The sequence below is a fragment of the Arachis ipaensis genome, chromosome B09, assembly GCF_000816755.2.
Source record: "Arachis ipaensis cultivar K30076 chromosome B09, Araip1.1, whole genome shotgun sequence".
Lineage (NCBI taxonomy): Eukaryota > Viridiplantae > Streptophyta > Magnoliopsida > Fabales > Fabaceae > Arachis > Arachis ipaensis.
The window spans coordinates 13,787,496-13,799,065 of NC_029793.2; the positions used below are offsets into that span (position 1 = coordinate 13,787,496).

The following is an 11,570-nucleotide window of genomic DNA, read 5'->3' on the forward strand; positions in this document are numbered from 1 at the left end:
AAATGTTCCAAATACTCCAATAATACCAAATTTTGAAAGAAAATACATAAATTTGTGAAAGAAAATATGGAAAGTTTTTTTTTTTCACCTCTTTATCAATAAGTACAACTTTTTTGTAGAAAAATACAAAAAAAAAATTTTTTTTTCCATCCTCATCTTTTCTTTTGGTTCTTTTCAATTTATTTTTCTTTTCTTCGTCGCTTATTTATTTATTATCATGATTATTTGATAGTTGTAAATAATCTATTTTTATTCATCTGTAAACATCTATTTTTAGGAGGAAAGATAAATATTATTTATATATTACTTTGCTTGCATAGTATACTTTGTAACCGTTTTATAATAGTAGGATAAGTTTCTACCATTTTCTACACATGATTAGACTCACGAGTCGTGAGATAAGTTTTATAAATTTTAAATTTTTTAAAACAAAAATTATGCCTTTATTTCTATAAAGTTTACATAAATAAATGTGAATACATTTGAACCTTAAGAAAAGGTTTCATACAAGTTGTCTTACTTTAGTAACGAATAATTTTATTTTAAGCATTCGTACTAATGATAGAAATATCGACAGAAAGAAGGCTTATTAATGATAAATCCTTAATTAGAAAAGTTATAAGCTAAAAAATATTTAAATTGAAATGAAACAAGACTTAAACATTTATTCTACAACATATAGAAGACAAACTTTGGTGTGGAGCAGTTTTGCTAGCCCCATTAGCCCTGACTTTGTCCGCCATAATTAAATAAAAGTGTGGAATTAAAAAATCCATTAGTCTTAATTAAGTATGTGCAATTTACAGTCCATCCCTTTCTTAGAACAAGAACAAAGGAAGAGCATAAGTCCATTAATCCTAAAACAATACATTTAATACAAAATTTAGAAGAGATACGTTGTAATGTTGAGTCTGAAACTGTGAAACATGCACACCAGAGCCTGACAAACTTCTTGTAATATGTCATGTGTGAACACCTATAGATGCAACAAGACAAAACATTTAACAGAAAAACTACTGAATCAGTGGCATTGATGGATATTTGAATCAAAACATGAGAAATCAATTGCAAAATGTCAAAAGAAAAATGCCATGAGAGATGTTTAAGTATGATCAAACAGCAGTAGAATTAAATCAATTGTATAATGTGTTTAGCCATTACCCATTATAAATGCCGAAACACAATAAGGACTAAACCCGATAATGAGTCCCAAGAGAATTCCAAAGGAAATGTTCAAGTATAACCAAACAACAATAGAATTAACTTGCCTTAGAAGGCTTTCATAACTGTTGGAAGTTTATTGTAATTTATACTTCTGTTCTGGCCTAATTGTAATTATCTATAAATTATTAATGATTTAATTTTATCCGTTAATTCTAATGTTTGATGGACGTATTAGATTCAAAGATAATAACACATAAAAGGTGGTCTTCTCTCTGCCTCAATACACACGACGTCTTTACAGTTTTCACTCACAAAAAATATTGAGAAACTGCCATCTTGATGAACGTCTGTAAGAAAGGAAAGAGAGAGAACCCAGTGTTAAAGTTCAACTATACTGTAACCAAAACTCTGCAAATCAGTTTTAAAATTTAACTCTCAGGACTTGTTATGGCAACCAATCCAGGTATGAAAATCACAACTTTTAAGATCCTAATTAATGCTTCCGCTAAAATAGGTTTACATGTGATATCAGAGCATGTGTTTTGAAAGTATGTGATTTTCTCTGATCTAATTATGATATCCACGGTGTTTCATGTTTCTGATTAATTATTTATAATTGGATTTTAATTAAGTGGGTTTAAAATTTTATGCCATCAAAACTGCATATTTGTGGTTGTATATGTTCTATATGTTTTCTTTTGAATATTATAATTTGATCATAAATTATACTCATGTATAAATTTAATCTTGAGTTTATGTTTAGTATTGATGACAATTATGAAATTATTTTGAGTACGTAATGTACTCTAATTTTATGAAAAGTTTATAAATATTTTATTTATAATATTAAATATATTTAGATTATTTATTGCTTGTGTACACCAAAGTGACCAAGTTATAACGTAAAATGTCAGTATATTTAATAATGTGTTAATTAATTTTAGAATTAGATTTACCCAAAGGAAATCTCTTCTATTATTAATAGACTTGAACGAGAAAAATTATTATTCTTGGGTCAGATATATGTATTGTCCAAAGATGGTATATGTATTTGGTAGAGAATTTTAATCTTCAAGTATGATAAATATGGCATTTATTTGTATGTTAATATGTTAGTATATTATAGAATTTTATCCAAAGGTGAACTGTAATATGCTTGTTATGTTCTGTAATCTGAGTAGATAATAAAATTAAACTTAATATGAGCATTGTATGATTAAATGACAGGTATTTCAATTCATTCGCAAGCTTCATCTGTTACCATGTTTAATGGTTTAAACTTCTCTGAATGGAGTGAACAAGTGAAGTTCCATTTAGGTCTTTTGGATATTGACTTGTCACTTTTAGAAGAGAAACCCATTGTCACTAATGACAATGATGAGGATGAAAAGTATGCACTTAAGACATGGGAACGTTCTAACAGATTAAGCCTTATGTTTATGTGAATGACTACTGCAAGCAATATTAAGACTACCCTTCCACAAACAGAAAGTGCTAAAGAATATCTTGCGTTTGTGGAAGACCGCTTCCGTTCTGCTGATAAGTCACTCGCTAGTACATTAATGTCACAGCTCACGACCATGAAGTTTGATGGGTCTAAGAGCATGTAAGAGCATACTATTGAGATGACTAATATTGCTGCAAAATTAAAGTCACTGGGTATGACAGTTGATGACTCCTTTATGATGCAATTCATTCTGAACTCATTACCTTCTGAGTATGGAGCTTTTCAAATTAATTATAATGTCATGAAGAAAAAATGGGACGTTAATGAATTGATTGGAAAGCTCATACAGGAAGAAAATAGACTTAAGGATTGTGGTGGTCATTCTGTCAACTTGGTTCAAGAAGCTGGCAACTCAGAAAAGAAATTAAAGACAAAGCCCAAGAATTTTAAGAAGAAAGGACATGCCAATACAAAACAGTGTCATTTCTGTAAGAAGGAAGGACATTTCCAAAAGGATTGTCCTAAACGTAAGGCATGGTTCGAAAAGAAAGGTATATTTGAAACATATGTATGTACTATGAATCAAATTTAATTGATATTCCTCATAATTCTTGGTGGCTTGATTCTGGTGCTACAACTCATGTTTCTAATGTAATGCAGGGATTCCTTACGATCCAAACCACAAGCCAAAGTAAGATGTTCCTCTACATGGGAAACCGTGTGAAAGCGCCAATTGAAGGAATAGGAACTTATCGTTTGGTGTTGGATACAAGCTTTCATTTAGATTTACCTAAGACTCTTTATGTACCTTCAATGTCTAGGAATTTAATTTCTGTTTTAAAGTTGGACAATTGTGGTTTTTCTTTTAATGGTGGACATGGTTGTTTTAATTTATTTAAAAATTCTAATATTGTTGGTTATTGTGTTTTAATTGATGGTGGTTGTATAGATTAAAACTTCTTGATCAATTTTCTGAATCCTTGCTTATTGAGTACCAGAATGATGTAGCTAGGCCAAATACGCCTAAAGAAAGTTCTGCATTCTTGTGGCATAAACGCTTGGGTCACATATCCGAGGAAAGAATAGAAAGATTAGTAAAGAATGAGATTTTACAAAATCTAAATTTTACTGATCTTGGTTTATGTGTGGATTGTATTAAGGGAAAACAAACCAAACAAAATAAGAAAGGTGCCACAAGAAGTAGTCAGCTTCTTGAAATTATACACACTGATGTATGCGGACCTTTTGATGCTCCATCTATTGGTGGAGAAAAATATTTCATCACTTTTATTGATGACTTTTCACGTTATGTATATGTCTATTTGCTTAAAGAAAAGTCTCAAGCAGTTGATGCTATTGAGATTTATATTAAAGAAGTTGAAAGGCAATTAGACAAAAAGGTGAAAGTTGTTAGGTCAGATAGAGGTGGTGAATATTATGGAAAACATAATGAAACAGGACAATGTCCTGGTCCATTTGCAAAACTTTTAGAAAGACATGGCATATGTGCACAATATACAATGCCATACACACCACAACAAAATGGTGTAGCAGAAAGGTGTAATCGAACGTTAATGGATATGGTTAGAAGTATGATGAGCAATTCTTCTTTACCCAAATTCTTGTGGATGTATGCATTAAAGACTGCCATGTATTTGCTAAATAGAATTCCTAGTAAAGCTGTTCCAAAAACTCCTTTTGAGTTATGGACTAATAGGAAACCTAGTTTACGGCATTTACATGTTTGGGGTTGCCCAGCAGAAGCAAGAATATTTAATCCACAAGAAAAGAAATTAGATTTTCGAAGAGTGAGTGGCTATTTTATTGGCTATCCAGAGAAGTCTAAAGGGTATATTTTTTATTGTCCAAACCATAGTCCAAGAATTGTAGAAACTGGTAATGCAAAATTCTTTGAAAATGGTGAAGTTAGTGGGAGTGAAAATCATCAAAATGTAGAAATAAAGGAAATTAAAGTTAATGTTCCTATACATGTTAGTGTTCCTTTATCCACACCTACTCAAAGAGTTGTTCCAACTATTGTTGAACACATTAATAGTGATGAACAAGATTTGAATGATAATGCTCCCAATGAAGAAACTAACTCACAAATATCAGAAAGAAATGAGTCTCAAAAAATACCATTGAGGAGATCTCAAAGGGAAAGAAAGTCAGCTATTCCAAGCTATTATGAGACTTATTTACAAGAAGAAGATATTGGAATATCTAAAGAACCTGTTTCATTTACACAAGCCATAAATAGTGATGATTCAGAAAAATGGATTAATGCCATGAAAGAAGAGTTAAAATCCATGGAAGATAACAAAGTTTGGGATATTGTTGCATTGCCAGAAGGTGCTAAATGTATTGGTTGTAAATGGGTTTTCAAAGTTAAGTGAGACTCCAAAGGCAATGTTGAACGATATAAAGCTAGACTTGTTGCTAAGAGATTTACTCAAAAGAATGGTGTTGATTATAAAAAAATATTTTCACCTGTTTCTAAGAAAGATTCATTGCGTATCATTATGGCACTTGTGGCTCATTATGACTTAGAGTTACATCAAATGGATGTAAAAACTGCCTTTCTGAATGGTAATCTTGATGAAGAAGTTTATATGGATCAACCTGAAGGTTTTCCAACTGAAGGAAAAGGTCGTATGGTGTGTAAACTTAAGAAATCAATATATGGACTAAAACAATCCTCACGACAATGGTATATTAAGTTTAATAATACCATTCTTTCTTTCGGTTTTGAAGAAAATGTTGTTGATGTATGCATATACCGAAAGGTCAGTGGGAGTAAGTTTATCTTTCTAGTCTTATATGTTGATGATATTTTGCTTGCAACAAATAACTTGGGAATGTTGCGTGAGACTAAAGAATATCTTTCTAGAAACTTTGAAATGAAAGATATGGGAGAGGCATCCTATGTGATAGGAATTAAAATTTTTCGTGATAAATCACAAGGATTGTTAGGATTGTCTCAAAAGGCCTATATAAATAAAGTTCTAGAGAGGTTCAACATGGAAAAGTGTTCCGCAAGAATTGCACCAATTCAAAAAGGGGACAAATTTAGTCTTATGCAATGCCCAAAAAATGACATAGAACAGAAGCGAATGGAAGGAATTTCATATAGTTCTGTAGTGGGAAGTCTTATGTATGTGCAAACTTGCACAAGACCAGACATTAGCTTTGCAGTAGGAATGCTTGGAAGGTATCAAAGTAATCCTGGAATGGATCATTGGAAAGCTGCAAAGAAGGTTTTAAGATATCTTCAAGGTACAAAGAATTATATGCTCATGTACAAAAGGTCTAGCCAATTAGAAGTAATTGGTTACTCAGATTCAGATTTTGGTGGATGTGTTGACACAAGAAAGTCTATATTTGGCTACTTATTCTTATTTGGAGAAGCTGCCATATCATGGAAAAGTTCCAAGCAAAGCGTTGTAGCAACATCTACTATGGAAGCAGAATTCGTAGCATGTTTTGAAGCTACAAATCAAGCTTTATGGCTGCGAAATTTCATTTCAGGACTAGGCATTGTTGACTCAATTGCTAGGCCATTGAAAATTTATTGTTATAATTCTGCAGCAGTATTTTTCTCAAAAAATGATAGATATTCTAAAGGTGCCAAGCATATGGAAATAAAGTACTTTGGCGTTAAGGAGGAAGTTCGGAAACAAAGAGTGTCCATAGAACATGTTAAACCAAAAAAAAAATCATTGAATTAACCAAATCAATAACAAATATTCAATCATCTATTCAAAGCTAAGCTCAGCATCATAGCATGATAAATCAGCAACAGCCAATAATGTAACCAGAAATTTCCAGTCTCAAGGACAAGATACCAAATTATCATTGAATCAGAAGGCAAAGAACTCTTGTTAATGTTGTTGTTATTAATTTCATCCCATCTTGATCTCATTCATGAAAAGGGCCAATGAAGGGTGGCAAGCCTCATCAAGCTCCTAAGGCTTGCCATTCTTGGGGCTGCCAACATTCCTCTTTGAGCTAACATGCCATTTTCACTCCCTATAAGCAACTGGACATAAGAAACATTCTCCACCTTCAAGTTTCAGTTTAGCATATCCCATCTATCTATCTAACTATCTAACTTATAACAAAATTTTCAGCCAAATTTTAACAAAGTTTCAGCACATTTTTAATAAAGAGTAACAAACTCTTCCAAATCTTTTTGATGTTAAGAATATTAGAAAATAAATCCAATTTTTAGGAGCCAGTAACAAAATCTTGAAATTTGAACATCATCAAATACACACCAAAACCATAATAAAAAAAATCAATGCCTAATCTTATTATTTATAAACATATTCAAAAAGGACGGACACCCACAAATTTAGCATGATTTTGAAGTAGAACAAGAATGAGGGCAGATGAAATCAGTGGTAACAAGATGGTAAGGCACGACAGAAACAGCAACAGAGGTAGCAGCACTGGCAGTTCAACAAGAGACTAAACAGAGACTACAGCACCAGACCACACACTAAAAGTAAATCACATAGTTAATAAAAAAATTACCTAGAACTAGAAGCTAGAAGAAACAAACAATTATTTAATCATAGTTAATAAAAAATTATTCACAGAGCTTCACACTTCACTGACTTCACAGTTCACAGAGCTTCACAGAATCAAACAATCGTTCAATCATAGATTCATAGTTAATAAAAAAATTGACCTAGAAGAAGCCTTCAACAGAGCATGCAAGAGGGAGACAGAGATACCGAGTGACCAAGACAAGGAGCAGTGGTGGAGAACCTTCGAACGGGCTTCGAACGGGACAATTGTTGCGGAGGAGCACCTTCGGCGGCGGCGTGGCTGCGCGACGGAGGAAGGTTGCGATGGCTGCGCGATGTAAGGGAAGGTTGATATCGATGGCTACTGCGCGATGGAGGGAAAGTGAGCGAGCAGACGGTGGCTGCTCAAAGGAACGACGGCGGCGGCACGAGGCAGTGGCTGGACGGAGGTGAGGGACGGCCAGGAGATCGATTGAGAGGAGCCCTGCCCTGGACTGAGTGTGAGAGAGGCAGAGCGTTCTGGAATGAGTGGAATCTGGATCTGGGCATCTAGCAAGGGAAGATGGAGTTAGGGCTAAGTGCATATCCGCAGCTGAAACGGCGGCGTTTTGTTCTCCCCTCAAAAAACCGGCCGGGTCACGGTTCGGTTCGACCGACCGGTTCCCGACCGGTTCACCGGTCTAATTACGGTTTTTAAATTTTTCGGTTTTGCTTATTGTCCGAGTCGCCTTTCTATTTGGTTCATGGTTCAACCGGTTCGATCGGCCGGTCCGAACCGGTTTTCAGAACCTTGGTTTCAATTACGAAAATAGGTAATTTGAAGAGTATTTACAATTTCCATAACATCATTTATCTCCTTTCCAATATAAATGAGATAACAGATAAGTATAACCATATAAATGAGATAAGGCACAAACACATGTCTACGTATTACGTTGGTATCGTGTAAATGAAATACGGCTAAATTTATGTCATTTATTGTGTAAACGAGTTATGTTATAACTTAAAACATTTACATAGTAAACGAGATACAGTATGACAAAAATCAACCAACTATAAAGGATCTTCAAACCATTAGTATTCACCACAAAACTCTCAATCCTTATTCTCTTCTGTTTTTCTTCCAAAAACTTAGTAAAAAATGGCTAGTGTCAGTGGTTTCTTCATTGTAATGGTGTATTCCAACAGTTAGATGAGAAACAATGACAATAGAGTTATATTTGTGTGTGAGAATTCTGCATTGCTGCGAACTTAAAGAGTAAATTTGTTGTCCGAGTTAAAGAGTCTGATATTGACACATGTCGGCGGTGGAGAGAGAAAAGAGGTTGTAGAGTTGGGTATAGGATGCTAACACCGATGAGGAATGGTGTATTTCGGTTTCATCTGTTCTGTCTCGATGGCGATGAGCATGTACGCCCAATGTTTGACGTGCACAGAAGAATCATGGTGGAACAAGTGATGGAGCTTTCTGCGGAGGTTCGTGATGTTGGTTGTGGTGGTTCTGGCAGCTCAAACTTTGTATAGGATGACCTTCCTCTTGCACCACAACCCTTGCATTGTGCTAGTCCAATGGTAGACATGGACATTGACGATGAGGAGTCCAACGAAGAGTACATTGCCGATAGCCACGAAAGTGATTCCTCTAAGGGTGATGACGAGGATGAGTTCATACCAGAAGCTCCCCTTGGTGGATCAGTTTGATACCTTTTGCTTGCTCCGTATCCAACTCCGGAGTTATTATCTGTATCCAGCCACTACCATATATTAGATTTGGATGCGATGCATGACGTAACTCCGTTTTCAAATATGGGGCGGACGATTACAATACCAATGACGGTGTGGAGTGTAGGGTTGGTCACAGATTCAGAAGCAGAGAGGTAGTGCTGCTAGACGTGAAGAATGACAACATTCAGAGAAGTATTGAGTATTAAGTTGTCGAGTCGGATCGATTACAGTACTACGTGCGTTGCCGGCAATTCACCGATGGTTGTCCTTGGAGTCTTCGTGTCGCTCTCAGACAGAATCTCAGATATTGGTTAGTGTTATAGTATTTTAGTTCGTTATCTTATTCGTTGTTGTTATTTTGGTTATATTTTAATTTGATTATATTTAAAATCGTTAGGGAGGTGCGTAAATTCGGTGGACCACACACGTGTTTATCTCCCACCTTGTCTTAGGATCATCAATAGTTGGACATCAACCTCATATGTAGAATCATCTTGCTCCTAATGCAGTTCAGTTCATCAGTTACCATCCCTATTCTATAGAGTACAATGAGACAAAGCTATCACTACAAGCCGTCATACAGAAAGGTTTGGATGGCAAAACAAAAGAATTGCACAGATATATGGTGATTGGGAAGAGTCATACAACAAGGTGTCGTGATTGCTCCAAGTACCGCAGAGTTGTTGTCCTGGCACAGTATGTGATCTCAGTGTGGTTCCGTACTATGATGGTCACTTGATGGTGCGTGATTGCGGTCAGTTCGACAAGATGTTATGGGCATACCCTCCCTGTGGTGAAGCTTTCAAGCATTGTAAGCTTTTCGTCTCCATCAATGGCATGCACTTATATGACAAATATGGTGGTGTGTTGCTAATTACAGTTGCACAAGACAGTAATAGTAACATCCTCCCTGTGGCATTCGCAATTGTTGAGTTTGAGAGTACGAAGTCATGGTCGTTCTTTCTTACCAATTTGAGACGTCATGTGACACCACAAGAAGGGCTTTTGATTATATCAGATAGGTCCCAAGCAATCAAGGCCACACTTAGAGTCGATGACAGCCTCTGGAAGCCTCCTAGGGCGTACCATGGGTATTGCGTCAAACACATAGCAGTGAACTTCATGTCTCGGTTCAAATCATTCGAGGGCAAGCGATATCTCATTAATACTGCTTACAGTCCTAGTAATGTTGGGTAAGAGTGGTACATGGATGTTTTGAGGACGCTGTCACGTGAGATGGCATATTAGGCCGGTAGATTTAACAAGGAAATATGGTTGCAACATTGCGATGGTGGACGTTGATTTAGGCACATGACTAGGGGTGGTAAGAGTACCCAAACCCGTGGATACCCACCCCACCCCTACCCGATCAGGACGGGTTTAAACCCGACCCGGAGCGAGGTCGGGGTCAGGTGAACTCGCCCCGAAGTATATATATTAGGGTTTTCTCACAACCTCATGCCCTCATACTCATACCTTCAGACCCCATCACCCCAACCCTAGCAGAGACCTCATAGTCACTTCTTCTCCACAGTCAAGCTCAGTTTTGGTCGCCCTATTGCGCCACCCAGCCTGCTGCTGTCGCTGCGTTGCCGTCCTGCCGAGCTCCTCGCTGAGTCGTCGTCGTTGTGTTGCTGAATTTCTCGCCGAGTCTCCGCCGCTGCGCTGCCGAACCCTTCGCCGAGCGTTATCGCTGTCGAGCCCCTTTCCTCTAACTGTTGCAGCTTTCTGTGTCACCGTCTTCCTCCTCTGTCTCTTTGCCTATGGTAACTGATAAGTATTTTTTATTTCTCTCTCACATTATGAATATGTGAAAAAATCTGCATGTTTGAATCTGAATGTTTGAATTTGAATCTTTTTGGGGGTGAGTTACTTTTCATTCAATTATGTTCTCTGTGTTTTTTTTTTTTTCTTGAAGTTTTTGATTGATTATTTGATTTGTTCTTCAATTCACTTCTATACCAATATTTAATATTCTTATTGGATTGGGTCTTGTGACTTGCACTTGGTCACAGTACCCACAAAATGTTATGATCACTAAAGATCTATATCTATGAGAGACAATGGAATTTTTTGTCATTGGATTGATTTGGGCATTTGTAGTTTTGATTAGAAAAGATATGAAATTTAATGAACTTTTAGGGGTGGAACTTTTGGTAATTTACTTTGTTTCTCTGTTTTTTAGGCTGATTCAAACTAAAGGGTCTCTAGGCCAGTTTTAGTAGAACTTTATAATTGATAATTCATAATTATTAAGCCTGCCATTATTGTAAAATTGGTGTACTGATACAAATTTAATAACTTAGAGTTAGAAACACTCATGAATGAGTTTTTATTATGAGAGTTTCTAAGTTTATGATGCTATTAAAATTGTGTTCATGATGTAAGAATTATTTATTTAGTATCAATTTGCTATAAGTGTTGTGTAGCTATTATTATTAGTATTGCCAAAATGGCTTTACATTCTTCAACGGAAACTACAATTTCAACCATGATAGGAAGGTCTGAAGTGTAATTTTCATTGTTGCATAGTTATTAATTTAGAAGTTTTGTTTATAGTATTTATAGAGTGTTTGTTAAAAGCTTTTTATCAAGAAAAAGAAATATGGCTTTGATTTATCTGAAATCAAATTTTTTGTGTTGCTTTCGTTTTGTTTGTTTTTTTTTTTTTTTTTTTTTTGCTCTAATAAATACATATAGGT

General features: G+C 35.5%; 1 protein-coding gene across 1 annotated transcript in view; it reads right to left on the minus strand.

Moving 5' to 3' along the window:
* LOC107618919 (F-box/kelch-repeat protein At3g23880-like) overlaps positions 929-11,570 on the minus strand; it is a 21,102-nt gene continuing 10,460 nt past the window's right edge. Inside the window, exon 5 of the mRNA XM_016321102.2 lies at positions 929-976. The gene's annotated coding sequence lies outside the window, so the exon portion shown is untranslated. The remainder of the gene's footprint in view (positions 977-11,570) is intronic.